Raw genomic sequence first — 17,876 nt, 5'->3', positions numbered from 1 at the left:
AAAAAAAAAAAGAGCAGTGAGGGAACAACTTTTTATAGCTGATATAATGTAGGCAAGAACACTTACGGTGAACATTCCATAATGTAACTATTAGGGGATAAAAAGTACATTGTGTCGTTTGAAAAAAAAAAAAATGCTAGCTCTGGTATTGTGCAAGAATTACATTTCATATTACATTCACATTATTTCATAATGTATTTCTTTGTCAAAAATTGCCGTAAGATAAAAGTATTGGCACCCTCGGTATCATTTCGGTTCATCATGACTTTTAAAACAAACTTGCCGTGTCTTGTACACAGTAGTTCATCAGGTAAGTAGGCTAAGGGACACGGTGACCAAGCCATGCTGGTGTAAAATATATATAGATTTTTGTATTTTTTTACTCTTGGAAGGTGAAAGAAAATTCTTTTTTGTTGCTGTCTTCTTGAATTCATGAATTAACCGTAAACACAAGGTGCTATGAAGGGGACGTGTTGAAAAATGACTCAGTGTGCCTTCCCACGCTTGTGTGGGGAGGACACTGCAGGAGCCAGGGATGCTGGGAAAGCTCAGATATGGAAGAACGCTCGCAGGGGAATGAGACGTTTCATAAATGCGCAGTAGGAGATCTGTTTCAGTGTCATGCAGTATGAGCTTAAACATCAGGAAAAAAAAAAACACCCCGGCGTTCGTTTTGTCCTTATCGCAGGGGACGCTCAGATCACGAGCCAAAATAATCCCATCTCTCATAGACCAGAGTGGAGTCTCCCTGTGGTTAAGGAAACGTGGATGTAATATAAATGCAAAGCAGCTACGTTGCAGATGGTAAATATGTGTTTCCTCCCTGGAGAAGCTCACAATGAGGTAACAGCGTGATGTCCAAACTGACCCAAGGCAACGAGGACTTGGCCAGGAATCGGTTAAATCCTCCAAGATTCAATGTCTGTTTCAGAGACTAGCTCCACACTCCCATTGAAAAAAAGACTCTTTTAAAGAAATCTTAAGCCTCTATCTGTTCATCTCGACTGCTGTCATGCAGGACGCTAAATTATATTTTGCCTCCTTATTGTATGCCCAGGGTTCCCTTCTGAAAAAGAGCAGAGAGGGAAAGCAAGAGAAGCATTCGATTGCATTAAGTCTGCTTCCAAATGCCTCCAAGGAGAGAGAAGAGAGGGAGAAAGAAAGATATGAAATATGTGCTGATAGGAGATGAAGGTGGCTCGCTAGAGAGCGGTTGCCGGGGCAGCGACGCGGCACAGATAACTTCAGGGGAAAGTGGAATGGATGGAGGAACCACATGACACCTGGTGGGGTAAACAGCACAGCAGGGCAGGGCAAGGCAGGGCAGGGCAGGGTAGGGCAGGGTGGGCACAGCCATGTCTAATGTTCTCCAACAAGACACACAAGGACAAAAATCCTCACGTGGAGCAAAACTTATTTTCTTCTCTTCCTTAATAATGTGTGAGGGAGTGTGTTTTAAACACGGAGCTTCCTTCTTTTCTACGTCAACATCATTATGGAATCAGGGGTGAACACATGCACTCAGGATGAGCAGATTTCATGTCCGTGTTCAACAATCAGAACAGAGCAGCCATCATTGTTAGCAAGAATATTCTAGTAGCCTAGGTGAGAAATAAAAACCCTACAAAAACCCTAGAGTATGGTAGTTGATGCCATGGCTCGATGCTAACGGGAAAAAAAATGTATGGGTTGAACTGATATATAACTGCTGACCTACTAACTTAACCTTTCCACAACTGTACTGAAAATAGTTACGTTTTGCTTTTAATATTCCACTTTTAATATACCGGCTATTAGGGGTGTGCCATATGACCAGAATATCACATGCCGATACTGGAAGACATTCCTACGATACATGTTATGCATTACAATATATAGTCTTGGTAACAAAGTACAAGCAAAACAGGAGTATTTTCATCTAGAAATAAATTAACACAGAAAAGAAGGGAGCAAACAAAAGTTATAGCGACAATTTTGGAAATTCACTAAAACACAAATAATCACAACGTATACGAGAAGCATACTTTTTTGATTTTCATGACTCAGGAAGTATTTAATATCTGAGGTAGGGTCGATGGCCGATCAGGATGGAAATAAAATCACAGAGACCCCAGTGTACATTTAATCCCATCCGAATAAGGCTAAAGAATCATTCAGCTAATTAATTAGCAAATTTTATGCTAATTGACATGTTAGATGTTAACTACCAAACAGAAGATTTTCTCATTAAACTGTATTTCGATCTGATCTTGTGCAACAACAGTGTGAGAGAGTCTAATTTCTCAGTGCAGGTGAGTGTGTCCATTTTAATTTCTCTCTCTCACACACACACAGAGAGAGAGAGAGAGAGAGAGAGAGAGAGAGAGAGAGAGAGAGAGAGAGAGAGAGAGAGAGAGAGAGAGAGAGAGAGCAAATATAGAGCAGATATAGATCAGCTAGAAAAAGAAAAAGTTTTCCTTTAAGTGTCCCACTGCAATCAGACGATGCTGATAAACACACAGCGGCGCCGTGCAGTCGGGCCGGAGACTCGTATCAGAGATGAATCAGTGGGTCGGACTGACGCAGGCTACCTGAGTCGGGTCACTCTAAACAGCAGGGGCAGATAGAGGGCAGATAAAGGGCAGGTGCCCGATCTGCCCCATGCGGCTGGCGCATACGCTCCATTGATTTAGCTAAGCATCCTGCCCGAGTCACCAGTGTGGTCAATTCCATTCCAGCTGCTTGTTCATGCACTGCTTATGCCCTTCCTTTCTCTATCTCTATGTCTCTCTCTCTCTTTTACACACACACACAAACACACACACAGACACACACTCTTTCTGCCCGACACACTCCAGCAGAGCCCGAGTTAGCTGGCTGACTTTTATGATCTGTGACAAACTGGATATAATATGAGGATGTATGGTGGCATGAGAACGTGTGTGTGTGTGTGTGTGTGTGTGTGTCATGTCACCGGCTGCCCCCGCCCCAGACAGCATCCCTGGCAGAGCTCCACCACCGTCTGAGTCTCCATCAGTTCTCTGACTCAGCCTTCATAAAGAGAGTATGAGAGAGGGAGCAGAGACTTCTGTGAAAAAACACGACTTCTGTGGCTGCAGGCGTCTGTTGTTGCTTGTGGGTGTGGTCTGTCTGTTGATTTCTAGTTCTGAATTGAAATAGTAGTAGCTGTCAATGTCTTCTTAAGCTAACTAGTAAAGCGCACATTAAATAACGCGTTACGCTGGGAATTAACGATCTCCCGACTGACCTGTGAACGCAGCAGGACCATTTCAACCATGAACCTCACTGTGAAATGTTAAAAATGGTCACATAGCCTGTTTACACATCGCAGCCAGTGTGAATGCTAATGTGTCACGCGCACGTGTGTGTGTGTGTGTGTGCGTTAAAGCCTCGAGCGTGTGCTCATGGTGAACCCTGTCCGGTTCTGGCTGCAGTTCTATAATGGCATATTGATTTTATCCACAATCTATCACGGGCTGCGAGGTGACCTGCAGGATAATGATGTTTGTTCCACGACAGCAGGATCTGAATGAGGTTCTCGCTCAGTTCTCTACTGTCATTTCTCCTTAAAGAGACCTACAGTGAAAGTACGGTGCGGAATATCATCAGAAATCTACAGAGAGAACATTCTCTCAAAGAAAGATCCTAACCCCCCTAAAAAAAAAATTGGGCCCTCTTAAACTTCAAAAAATAGGCCTTTTTCCTTTCAGAGAAAGTAGAGCCCTTCCAAGAAGAAGTTCCAAGTGGAATCCTTTAAAAAATAATAATAATAAGAACCATTAATTATCCAACACTCCAACAACCCCTTAAAGAACATTTGAAGAACCATTTTTCCTTGAAGAACCCTTTAATTGTTGTTAGGGTGTCCCTCTGGGGATCTTACTCTTGTTTGGAAGCTAAGAGTTTTTAATTATCCAGTGAACCATTGAAACTCCTTTGCAAACTTTTTGAACCCTTAAGTGTTCCATATTCTATGTAGAACCCTACAACAAAAAGTTTCTCTGTCAAAAAGGGTTCCTAGTAAAACAGACTTTTTTGAAGTTAAGTACCATTAATTATCCCACAAAGTCTTACTTAACTACTGAACCATGTTGTTGTTTCTGTAAAACGTGTATGCTTATAATAATAGGAACCCTTAAGGTTCTTTTTCCTCTTGAGAAATCTCTAAGATTCCATGTAAAACTACAACGTGTTTTTCTATCAAAAAGGGTTCAAATGTACAACCCTATTTAGAAAGCTAAGAACCTCTAATTTTCCAACGAACCCATCAAAAACCATCGAAGAACACATTTTTTCCCCCTAATTGTATTCTCTCTCTCTTTTTTTCAAGTAAGAGAACCCTTAATACCCTTAAATGTTCTACGTAGCACCAAATAACAAAAAGTTTTTTTCCCAACAGAAAGGGCTTTGGAAGCTAAGAACCCTTAATTATCCAGTGAATACTCAAAGAAAATGTCAAATTAAAAAATTAATAAATTAGAATCCTTGCATGGTCTTTGGTTGTCCCACTGGTGGAGCCATTAAAGGGTCTATGTAGAACATAACAGCAAAGAAAGTGTTCCATGTTGGAAAGCAACATGTATTGTGTCAGTGTATGTATTCTAATACATAATCGTTTCTATAGTAATGGCTGATTCACAGGGACATGTAGGGCAGATATGTCACTAATAATAAACAGATTTTAAAAATCAGGTGTGCAATTGTCGACCTGTGAGGAGATATTTATTGAACATATATGTAAGGAGAGTTTGTAATAGTCAGAGGTAAAGCTGCAACTTTCCCGACATCTTCAGGACAGAATTTGCGCAGGACAGAGTTTGCGCTTCTTTGCGGTTTCTGGGTAGGAAACAACGACAAGCTGAGTTTAATAAAGTCGAAAAAAAATACGATGCTGGTAAGGGAACGACCGACGAGTTTTATAGCTGTTAAGTGAGAACAGGAACTAATATATTACTTATATTATAAAAGCAGTTCTTGGTGTTGGACTGTAAAATGCACAAAGGGTTGAAGGCCAGAAAAGCTGAGACAGTAAAAAAAAAATACAGATAGAAGAAGGCCAGAAGTCAATAGAAGAGCAGAAAAACCACAAATCCAATGCAAATCTCTTTAGTGTGTGTCCGTGTACTTCTCACACTCCCTGACCTCCATCTCACAGCTCCTAAATCCAACCAGAATGTAATTACACTCAATACACAGCATAGAAAGTGTACTAGAACCAGCAACACAACAGAACTGTACACGTCTGGAGCTCAGAGTGAGATTATTCAACACACAGGATGTACATTCAGACTGTAACTGTACAAAACAACACACAATAATCCATCTCTCTCTCTCTCTCTCTCTCTCTCTCTCTCTCTGTCTCTCTCTCTCTCTCTCTCCATCGTTTCTTCTCCATATCAGGACTCAATTACAAGCTGAAATAAACCACTCTGACCCGTGTCTTATTTGTTGCTTAATGACAAACGTAGCGTGGAGAAAAGGAGCCAATTATCATAATAGGAAAAAAACAGCACCACGGAGTTCAATTCGAAAGTAAAACCCAATCAGCACAAAAGCTAAAGGCCATTATTATCCAGCAACCTCGCAGCACAGCACTCGGGATAAAAAACAACAAGGTGCGACTAATTAGCAGGGAACTGAAAGGATTAAAACAGATTTAAATTAGTGTAAAATAATCAATACGTGGATTTATTTATCACTGATAAAACACTATATTTATATTTAAGAAGCAATATACTTCCTAAAGTGCATTAGCATTATGCTGCTGTAATGTAGTAGTAATAATGATAATAATAATAATAATAATAATAATAATAATAATAATAATAATAATAATAATAATAAACAGAATTTAAATACAAAGTTTGAACCTGATTTAAGTCTAAAATAAAGTGTAACTTTTGAATCGTGTTGCTCAATTATTTTAACCTCAGATGAAATTTTAAAGTACCCAATGTAGTGCCTTGAAAAGCGCAGCGTTATTCGATATGTTGACATAATTTCCACTGAAACAGGAAGTCAGAGTGGCTCCTCCGCTTTTTAAATAGCCTCTAGTGTTTAACATACTTCACTGCTCGGGCTACGCCATACTTGACAGTTAGTACCATGGATTTTTATCATGTTGGGGACGGGACACTTCAGATTCTAGAGAAAATCTTCAATTTTCTTTGATTGGAAAGAAAATCTGATGAGAGTGCAGAATGATGTCATCAAAATTGTTGATCCGTATCAGTGGTAGAGAGAGACTGTAATTTTTGAATGCGTATATCTTCTAAATGTGAGTTTTGTCACTGTTTTGGAGCGCACAAGTTTATATAGAAACTTAATGTTAATATATTCATGCTAAAAGCCTCAAAACTGTTACAAAACAGGACTTGGACGCAGAAGCAAGTGCAGATCAAAATCTTTATTTACTCAAACAAGGTCAGTACATGAAACGAGGTCTAAACATGAAACGAGAATCGCGGTCTAAACATGACGCGAGAACACGACCGCTTAGCATGAAGGTAGCTTATATATATATATATATATATATATATATATATATATATATATATATATATATATATATATACACAATACTGCGTGAAATGCACAGAAATACAAGGGGTTTAAATCATTAACATAATCAAGGTTGAACACAGACAGCTGGAAACAAATGTAGACACACCCTCAAACACCAACCAATATCTAAACAGGGAGGAGACAGAACAGAAACCAAAACAAACGCATGTGTCCATAGTAAACACAGTCCTCCATATACAATCGAAGAGCGTGCGCTCGTTGAGCGCTCGCATACTCTGGCTCATGTCACATGCCGCAGCACCATCTAAAGATGGAATCGTAACAAAAACTTTTGATTTCATGGGGACTCTAAACTCACAGCTGAGATGAGCTTTCCTCAAAAGAAAGTTTCTATGCTAGTTATTACTAAAAAAAAAACATTAAGGAGGAAAATGGGCATTAACAGTGATCTCAGCAGTAACATTTTACTTTATATTTTTCTACTCTTTTTGCTGAATCCATTAGGGATTAATCCCAGCTCAAGTTTAAGGTTAGTCAGGTTTAATTAGACATTTAGGTGAAATTATACTTTAGGTCAAATTCTGTTTGTAACCCAACCAAGGTTATACAATTATAGAATTATTCTGGAAATTATTCAGTTTGACATGTAGGGCAATTATTATGATTATTTTATTATTATTCTTTCTTATTGCATTTTGGTTTATTTGTAATTTTCGTTATTATGGTCTTGATGCTGTTGATTGAGATTTGAGCCAATAGGAAGGCATGGGGGAGTGGAAATCCCGCCTCCATGTAATATTTCATTCGGCAGATGCCTGCTTTTTTTTTTTTTTCTTTTTCAACTGAGCTACATAGCTGTTGCAATGTTGGAGAACTATATATTTCTTATATATCAAACTGAAATTTTGCATTGACGCTTCCCAGTATATACTGCTGCATAATATTTTTATTTTGTGTAGCAAGAACGGATTTTGGTGAGTTATATATTTTGTTGTTTTTTTTTTAGAACTTGTAATGTAGTAAGTTCAGCTAGCTAGCTAGCGTAGTTTCTGCATAGCTTTGCTGTTGCAGATAATTGATATGTTTACCTGTCCTAGAAATATTGATAGCACAGAAATTACTTTTGTATTGTACTTTCTGCTTGTATCTTTCTCATTTGTAAGTCGCTTTGGATAAAAGTGTCTGCTAAGTGAATAAATGTAAATGTATTGTATGCAGTTTAATTCATATTTCAAGAGAGACATGTTTTGTAGTCACGATTCAGTCAAAATAGCTAGCTACCTCATAACATTTTAGTTAATTGAATGTTGGAATGGCGGCACTCGTGCTAAGAAAGAACACAAAGAGATATGTGCCATTTTATTTTTCTACTTTATTGTGAAGGATGTTTGCAACACGTTATACTAAGAATTGTATGGTATTTTATATTTGTTCAGGGTAATGCAATTAATACTCATTGCAGTTTTTTATACTTTGTGGTTATTACTCAGATTAGGAGTAAATGTATTTGTGAAACTGAAATGGGTAATAAACAGTTGTACAACATTTAGAAATATAGACTTTACAACATGATTAGGCTTAATGATTAATAATCTATTTTTTTGTGAATAATCCTATGCTGATGTTTTAGTTCTTTAAGAAGAACAGTGTAATGACCGTTATAGTGTTGAGATTAATAGAATGTAAGCAATGTCCTGTTTCTTTTAATAAGTGAATAGTTTTTTTGTGTGGATGAACAGTCTACTGCAGAGGATTGACACCAAACAGAAGAGACACCAGCAGTGCTCCTGGAACCCCTCTTCCTTGACTCACTTGATCAAGATTTCCCTAATCAGGGAATGGCGAGCCACCTAAACAATTGCATGCAGAATAATTGAACATCTCCCTCAGGATACCCACCTATGCGGCAGGACTGATATAACTTGTGGGTAGGATTTGAAACAGAAAGAACCCTTTTGTAAGAAACACAGAAAACTGTAAATCAATTTATTCCATTTATGTCATTAATTCATTTACATTTTATTGCTACTCTGTATTTTACTTTAATCAATAGTTCATAAGTAAAGCCGGCTACTTAAGTGTACTTATGTACTTACCTTGTCCACTGGTCTCAATCCATTTGGTTATTTATCAATACACCTCCCTCCCAATCTAGTACTGGTCCTATAATATATATATATATATATATATATATATATATATATATATATATATATAACACAGTATCTCAAAGAAGTCAGTACACCCCTCACTTTATTGTAAATATTTGATTATATCTTTTCATGTGACAACACTGAAGAAATGACACTTTGCTACAATGTAAAGTAGTGAGTGTACAGCTTGTGTAACAGGTAAATTTGCTGTCCCCTCAAAGTAACTCAACAAACAGTCATTAATGTCTAAACCGCTGGCAACAAAAGTGAGTACACCCCTAAGTGAAAATGTCCAAATTGGGCCCAAAGTGTCAATATTTTGTGTGGCCACCATTATTTTCCAGCACTGCCTTAACCCTCTTGGGCATGGAGTTCACCAGAGCTTCTCAGGTTGCCAGTGGATCCTCTTCCACTTCTCCATGATGACATCACGGAGCTGGTGGACACTCACTACTTTACACTATATGACGGGTGTACTCACTTTTGTGAGATACTGTATGTGTGTATGTATATGTATGTATGTGGTGAACTGGTATAATGCCTGTTACATGTTTCATTTAATCCTGGTGTTGGTGTAGCAGCTACTGAGCAGAAAAAAGAAGAAAGAATTAAAGAGAGAAAAAAAGGAAGTAAAATTACCTCATGGCAGCCATGTTTTTCCTGACTTGACACACATATTTCTGACACTCGAGCAAACTGTAATTTTCCAAACGCAACCTCTTTGAGTCAGTAATCACGTAAACACAGGCATTCAATACCGCGATGCACGCATCTTCAGCACCACTCTCAGTTCAGGAAACCTAGAATTCTCTCAAGTGTTTAGCCCGCTGCGCAGTTGCCATGGTTACGGCGCGACATTTTAAATGAGACAGCAGAGGAAGATTATAGAGGAGCCGAGAGGAGGAACGCAACAAAGGGACAAACAACAAGGGTTAGAAAGTGCATATAATGGGTGAAGCATAATTCGGTGTTCTACCTGTCATAATGATTAACTTCATTCTCGAAAGCAGCAGGAACGAGATTGCAAAGGTCAGGGAATCATACTAAACGCCTCAGCAACGATCCGCTGACAGAATCATTACAGCTACTGTACGCATTGTAGCGGCTTCTGAGAGGTGACTGAAACAAACTTCAGAAAGATTCGAGTGCTTATAGACATTCAGAAACAAGTATGAAGTAGGAGGACCTTAGCTGTAAATCAAACAAGGAGGTAGATAAAAACTGGAGATCCCTTACATAAATGTTACATAAACATCTTACTTTAGAAAAATTCACCGTATCACCGTTTTCGTTTCAATCCGTCTATTATTAGTGGGGCGTCTGCCGTACCCATCCCTGTGAATGAGTTGTTACTACAGAAATGATTTTTTATAGAACTCTACTAAGAACCTTTAAAGTTCAACCCCCCCCCCCCCCCCCCCCCCCCCCAAAAAAAAAAAAAAAAACACCTCTAAATGGAAGTTTTAACAAACATTTTTTTGGGTTTCTGAAAGTTTTCTGAAAATGTAAAATTATAATAATAATAAAATAGAATTCTGTTAACTAGATGCGGGTTCCGTAGAGGGTATGTACAAATGAAGTGTACTTATGAATTTTTGGCATACAAATTTTTTAGATAAAACAAAAACAGCTCCTGAAAGTTGCTTAGCTTCTTAAAGTGGTTCTAATTGGGAATCTTTCTGAATGTGAAACCCTCAGAACCCTTTAGGGTTGTGGATTGAACCTTTTTGCAACAGAAAAACATCAGCTCAAATACTGATGATGATGCCATCCATGGCTCTACGTTAAGGTCACAAAATTCTTCGTGCTCTCTGGGTGAGAGGGGCTTACTCTCTCCCCCTTGTCAATCACCAGCCAGTCAGGGGCATCTGTGAGCTCCTGTATGTATGTGGAAGAGGATAAATAGCATTTTCTTCTTAGTGTGTTACAGTGCCTTTGATGCAGCAGTTTGAAAAGATGCTGTTGTTTGGCCTCATGTGTCTTGGTGGAAGCACGTGTTAGTCTTCATCCTCCCCGACTGGTAGGTGTGGTATGATAGTGGAGAGCTCGCTGGTTTCTGACAAAATTGAGGAGAATTTTTTTTTAATCAGCAAAAACCTAAAAAAAAATTTCACAGTGTGCAGGTTTAAAGACTGAAATGTGTGCACAGGGCAGGGAAAGTGCACTACAGCCGGAGGGTCTTCATTATCCAGCGGTCTGCCTCTCAGACAGCATGGCAAGATCCCAGGCTGATGTAACCACACTCAGGAAGTGCTTTCTCTCTCTCTCTTTCTCTCTCTCTCTCTCTCTCTCTCTCCATCCACATGTCCTACTACAAGTCTTCAGAGAACAGAGATTGTTCATGAAACGCAATCTCAGAGTGAGACAGTCAGGACCGGCTCTGAGACTCAGTCGTATTAAACACTTCGTCCTAATGAAGTGACGCTAATGACCTGTATGGGGGTGGGGCAGGTGTTGGTGCTGGTTTTTCGTCCAGCAGAGCCTCGGGAGCTATGAAAGAACTGTGAAATAAATGAAGAATGTTATCAGCTCGCCTGTTTTTCTTTGCAGCGCAATCCGATTTAATTAAAGGCAGATGGATTTTTTGAACTCCTGAGAAACTTTAACAGGTTTAGCGTGTAATTTAATCAGGTGTTATTTTGAAAATCTGATTAGAACATGTGTGCTCCGGGCAATGTGCTCGAATAAAATCAGCATTGCAGCCGGAATGAGAAAACTTGGCAAATGTTTGTGTGTGATATGTTAAACTGAGATGCTAACAGATGGGTAACGGGCTACAAAATAACAGCAATGAAATGTAAAACCGAGGGATTAGGAGTGTGTGTCGCTTTTTCAGATACGAGCTGATGAAGAGATTTCTGCTCTGATTGTAGGCCATGCCTCCTTTAACGTGACTGATATTTATAGAGGCCACAACTCCTTCTTTTTTACGGACAAGTGTACAGGCCATGCCTCTTTCCTGGTTACAGACAAGTGTACAGGCCACTCCTTCTCCCTTGTTACAAACAAGTGTACAGACCACAGGCAATGTCTTTTTCCTTTTTACAGACAAGTGTACAGGCCACACCTCCTTTGTTACAGATAAGTGTACAGGCCACACCTCCTTTGTTACAGATAAGTGTACAGGCCACGCCTCCTTCCTTGTTACAAACAAGTGTACAGGCCACAGGCCACACCTTCTACCTTGTTACAGACAAGTGTACAGGCTATGGGCTACACCTTTTTCCTTGTTACAAACAAGTGTACAGGCCACACCTCCTTCACTGGCACTGACAGATTTATATAAAAATGCGTGATGCTCATTGTGTTTTTGTGCATGGTTTGTTGTGACCGTCTCGTGAAAAGCAGTAACAAAGCATTTCCTGGAATATTTTTTCATCTGCTGTGTTTTTTCCCCTCGGAGCTGCTCAGCCTTCAGACGTGACATCTCAGCTGAAACGTGTGTGAGTCACGTCGGTGGAGCAGGGTTTCACTGTCCGTCATCTGCTATTCACAGAGAAACACATCGCGAGGGCTCACAAGCATCTCAATGAGATCGAGCGATTTAAACATGTGTACAGAATCTGTGTGTGTGTGTGTGAGAGTGTGTGTGCGTGTGTTCCAGGGGCATAGGAGTGATTTTGATCCTGGGGGGATGCTGAAATGGTCAAATATTTTTTTAAATAATTTTTTTTAAATAAAGCACATCAATGCTCGTTTCTAATAATTTTTCATTGGTTAAGTATTTGTAAAACACGGGCAGATGTAAAGGTTGACAAATAGCATTGATTTATGAAAAAAATAAAAACAACTGAAATATGGAGAGATGAGTTCAGATGTATTTCACTGAATGAAGCTCAATTTATTCATTAATATTACTCCAAACAGAGAATTGTTCATTTAAAACACTAGCTACTATAACAATTAAGAACAGCTGCTAGTTAATGTAGCTAGCCACAGCACATGTTGAGAATCCTGTTAGGATTGCTGTTTCTGTTGGTTAGTTGAAGCTCACCAATTGGAGTTGGAGCTGGAGCTGGAGCTCACCAGTGGGAGTTGGAGGGTATTTTGCAATAGATAAAAACATTCCATTGTCCAGTTTTCTCTCTGGATGGCAGTGTGAGCTACTGTGGCAGTTCTTGATGCAGCAGTACTGCCCTACCATGGCGACGTTTTCCAGAATCACGACAGAAAATGAAAACACACAGTCTCCAACTCATAGCTCCAATTCACCAACAGTGGGAACGATCCTCACACGATGGCATCCCCATCCCAAACATCCAATACAGTGTGACATGAACTAGCTGGCTAACTGGTAGCAATCCATAAAACTTACAATCTCGTCCTCCTCAATCTTTTCCACTCCTATGATGCTGTTCATCCTCCTCTGTCCTCTTCCTCTTAAAATACTATAGGATGCTCATCTCTGTGTGAACATTTTGACTAATGTTACCATTAAATCATTAATGGACACGTAGCAATGGCACATACATACAATTTTATTGTGCTAGCTAGCTTGCAAACTTTTGCATATTTGACAGTTTCATAGGCTAAATAATTATTTCAACGACCAAACTGTCGATCAAACCCAGCAATGAATCAGCAATTTCATGGACTGATAAATCTTTCATCTATACATTCGTGTGCTCAAGAGCATCTGAATGCTGTGCCGTAACCACCCTCACGAGATTTTTTCCACGGATGCTCACGCAATATTCGAGTCGTCTCCAAATGAATCAATTCCGCTTTCATTGTGTGAACTAACCACCTCTCTGAAAATACATACCAGGGTTTTGCTTGTTACCTTCCAGTGACAGACACTTTGCTCTCGTCAAGCTTGGCAACAGGTAAACGGTTCAGTGATCCCTATCTATTTGAGTCTGACCCCTGTGCTTATTATAACGAAAGCTCATTTTTTAATTGAATTATGTTTCTAAAAGTTGCGGAATGGATTAATTTGGACACTGTCCAACTCAGAAATCCTCTGAGACAGGCAGGCAATGCGAAATAATATATGAGATTAGGAAAAAGTGTGGGGGACAAAACCTAGGTTTTGAAATGTGGGGTATATAATGACTCCTACGCCCATGGTGTGTTTAAATCTCTATACTGCATATGCATTTAGAATTGGAGATATGGAGAAGGAGCAGGATTTCAGTGTGTGTGTGTGTGTGTGTTTTGCTGCTCAGGTAATTCACACACTGAGCATAATGTGTGTGTTTTCGCTGTATGGTATTAGCATATGGCCGTATATGATTATGTATCGAGGATTAATGAGACTCATCTTGGCTTTGTAAATAACACTCCTACTCATGGGAGAACCACTTTAACATCCTCGGTACTTATACAATCAGGGCGCGTGCAGCAGGGACGAGCTTTGCTCTTGGTTCTTGGTGTAATCTATCACACTAATGAATTTAGGGACTTATTAACCCTGTACACGGACGGATTAGGACTAATATCGGTCAGGGACTCTGCAGATAAACCTGTATGTTTCAGGCTCTGTTTTATCATTGTTGCAGCGTTTCGAGTTTTCCCCCTCCAGGCTTTTAGCACGTTCAGAATTAGATATTCCACTCAGGCCATGGTTCAGGCCTCTGGGAGCAGGCTTGCAAAATAAATTCATTGCTGCGGCTCTCATTAAAAATGACACTCTCCTTCTCGTGCACACACTCTGGCCTTGCGGAGTAAACAGGATTGAAACGTGTGGGGGTCAGACAGGGATCAGGCTTCAGCTGACAACCTTGTATCATCTAACTGAGTTTGGCTTCTGTGTTGTGCATGGTTTAACGCTAATGGCTACCGGGATGAAAATCACCCATCACCCTCGCCAGAGACTACAATCTGACATTCACCGGCCAAAAGAAACACACTGGAACTAATAAATAGATAAATACCCCCACCTCCTTCGACTCATCTATCATTTATTAGGGACGAAAGGAGAAGAACAGGAACGCAGAATCTGTTGTGCTCCCATGAAGCCGGCTGCTGGAATGGTTTTCCCATCTGAAAAGGATCGTCGGGGGGAAAATCGGACATTGAAACCCGAGTAAATAATTACTTTGGAGCTGGCCTGAGATGTGCAGATCTCCAGGACGAGTCGGTTCAAACAGGATCGATACCATTTTGGATTCCTCGAGTAAATATATATATATATATATATATATATATATATATATATATATATATATATATATATATATATATATATATAAAGGGTGAGATGATATGGTATCGATATGACAGAACACCATTATACAAAAAATGCTAACACAATAACTTCTATACAATATACAGATCCTTCAGATCCTCAGAGTTCTTTGCCATGAGGTGCCATGTTGAACTTCCAGTGACCAGTATGAGTGAGTGTGAGAGCGATGACACCAAATTTAACACACCTGCTCCCCATTCACACCTGAGACCTTGTAACACTAACAAGTCACATGACACCGGGGAGGGAAAATGAGGTTGCATTTGGAAAATTACAGTTTGCTCGAGTGTCAGAAATATGTGTGTCAAGTCAGGAAAAACATGGCTGCCATGAGGTAATTTTACTTCCTTTTTTTCTCTCTTTATTTCTTTCTTCTTTTTTTTGCTCAGTAGCTGCTACACCAACACCAGGATTAAATGAAACATGTAACAGGCATTATACCAGTTCACCACATACATACATATACATACACACATACAGTATCTCACAAAAGTGAGTACACCTGTCATATTTTGCACACTTTGCTACAATGTAAAGTAGTGAGTGTCCACCAGCTCCGTGATGTCGTCATGGAGGAGTGGAAGAGGATCCAGTGGCAACCTGTGACACTCTGGTGAACTCCATGCCCAAGAGGGTTAAGGCAGTGCTGGAAAATAATGGTGGACACACAAAATATTGACACTTTGGGCCCAATTTGGACATTTTCACTTAGGGGTGTAATCAATTTTGTTGTCAGCGGTTTAGACATTAATGGCTGTGTGTTGAGTTATTTTGAGGGGACAGCAAATGTACACTGTTAACTCCCTAAACTCAATTAACTCCCTGGCTGCTGTCTTGTTTACCCTGTGTCTCAGCACCGCTGCTGGTTGATGATTTTAAAGTTGTTTGTGTGTGTGTGTGTGTGTGTGTGTGTGTGTGTGTGTGTGTGTGTGTGTGTGTGTGTTTCAGTATCAGATTTATTCAACGTGTGTGCATGTCTGGTTGGTGTAATGAGTGTGTGTGTGTGTGTGTGTGTGTGATGCTCTTGTGAGTGAGGTGTGTGTGTGTACGTGTTTGTGAGTGTGTGTGAGAGGGCGTGAACAACTGTGGGAATACAACCCTCTCCCTGTTGCTCGACACGTGTGCGAATGTTGATGACGCAGCGTGACTCAGTGAAGCACGGAGCAGAGATGAATCTCCATCACACACACACACACACACACACACCTCTGAATAAGGTGGAAGGCAGAGAGACAGAAGAAGGACAGAGCAGTGATACAGAATTCCTGTGCTCTTCATTTGTCAAAAGCATCTGAATATAGAACAGATGAGAGAGTGAGAGAGAGGGCGAGAGAGAGAGCTAGGGAGCAAAAGAGGGAGAGGGAGAGAGAGAAGGAGAAAGAGGGTGAGAGAGGGAGAGAGAAGGAGAAACAGGGTGAGAGAGGGAGAGAGAAGGAGAAAGAGGGTGAGAGAGAGGGTGACAGAGGGAGAAAGAGGGTGAGAGAGAGGAAGAGAGAGGGAGAGAGAAGGAGAAACAGGGTGAGAGAGGGAGAGAGAAGGAGAAAGAGGGTGAGAGAGAGGGTGACAGAGGGAGAAAGAGGGTGAGAGAGAGGAAGAGAGAGGGAGAGAGAAGGAGAAACAGGGTGAGAGAGGGAGAGAGAAGGAGAAAGAGGGTGAGAGAGGGAGAAAGAGGGTGAGAGAGGGAGAGAGGAGGAGAAAGAGGGTGAGAGAGAAGGAGAAAGATCATGTGAGAGAGGGAGAATTCTGCATTAGATAGTCAACAATGTATCACTTGACGTAATGATGTGACATGATCCATTTGTTAACCATAACTACTGGCTTTAACCTTGAACTGGTTTTAACCTGAACTGACTTCATCCCTTAACTGACTTTAACCTTGAACTGACTTTAGCCTTGAACTGACTTTAACCCTGAACTGAGTTTAACCATGAACTGAGTTTTAACCATGAACTGGCTTTATCCTTGAACTGGTTTTAACCCTGAACTGGCTTTAACCTGAACTGGTTTTAACCCTGAACTGGCTTTAACCCTGAACTGGTTTTATCCCTGAACTGGCTTTAAGCCTGAACTGGTTTTCACCCTGAACTGGCTTTATCCTCGAACTGGCTTTATCCTTGAACTGGTTTTAACCCTGAACTGGCTTGAACCTGAACTGAGTTTTAACCCTGAACTGGCTTTAATTGAAGTCACTTTGAATAAAAAGTGAATGTACGCGTGAGGCAAGTCGTCACCGTAGCGGGTGTTTTAGTGAGCCTCGTCTACAGATTGGATGTTGTTCATATTCACACTGAGCGTTTACAGAATGCTGAGACAGTGCAATACGCTGTAATGGATTCTCTCTGACTTACAGCCTGTGAAGGCTTGCTCTGCCATCATCAATCACGCCTCTGACCACGGCTCAGCCAGCGCATCTCACTGATCTCAGAGCAACCGAGCGAGAGCTTTTTTCTTTCACATGCTCCATGTTAACGTCATTTAATCCACATTATAGAATAATCTATAACATCTGTCTGGTTTCTACTACAGGTATTACAGAGCTACCATTACTCTGAGAACGGTTTTAAAAAAAAATTACAGTCGTATTGTAGTCATTGTCTTTTTAATCACCAACAAACAAAGAAACAAATAAATAAATAAATAGTTTACTAGGTTTATATTACCACTAGAGATGCATCAATACTAAATTTCTCAGCCGATACCGATATCCGATTATCCAGAGTGATATCGGCCGATGCCGATAGTTTGGTGGTTCTGCCTTTTCTGCCTTCTTTTAAATGAATAATAATTAATCCCACAATTCTGAAAGAAATGCAAATAAAAACCGTATTCTCTCCATTTCAACAAGTTGTTTCACAGTAACCGGTCTCATAAACAGAAAACACATCACTCACATTAACATTAACACATGAACTCAATTCTGAAGATTAAATTAAGATTTCTTAACTTATTGAATGTTATTAATTCATATTAACATTGACTGAATTCTAAAAAAAACCTCCTGTCAGTCT

General features: G+C 40.0%; 1 long non-coding RNA gene across 1 annotated transcript; it reads left to right on the top strand.

Annotated features, from left to right (window-relative positions):
* Window positions 1–7,265: 7,265 nt before the first annotated feature.
* On the top strand, window positions 7,266–8,616 carry LOC108275876 (uncharacterized). Its single transcript, XR_001814774.3, has 2 exons — window positions 7,266–7,499; window positions 8,265–8,616. It is a non-coding gene; the product is annotated as an uncharacterized LOC108275876 (long non-coding RNA).
* Window positions 8,617–17,876: the final 9,260 nt, after the last annotated feature.

Source organism: Ictalurus punctatus, chromosome 2 (genome assembly GCF_001660625.3).
Source record: "Ictalurus punctatus breed USDA103 chromosome 2, Coco_2.0, whole genome shotgun sequence".
NCBI classification, from domain to species: Eukaryota; Metazoa; Chordata; class Actinopteri; order Siluriformes; family Ictaluridae; genus Ictalurus; species Ictalurus punctatus.
Note: the sequence above shows the minus strand (reverse complement) of the source record. Positions and strands in the feature narration are given on the sequence as shown.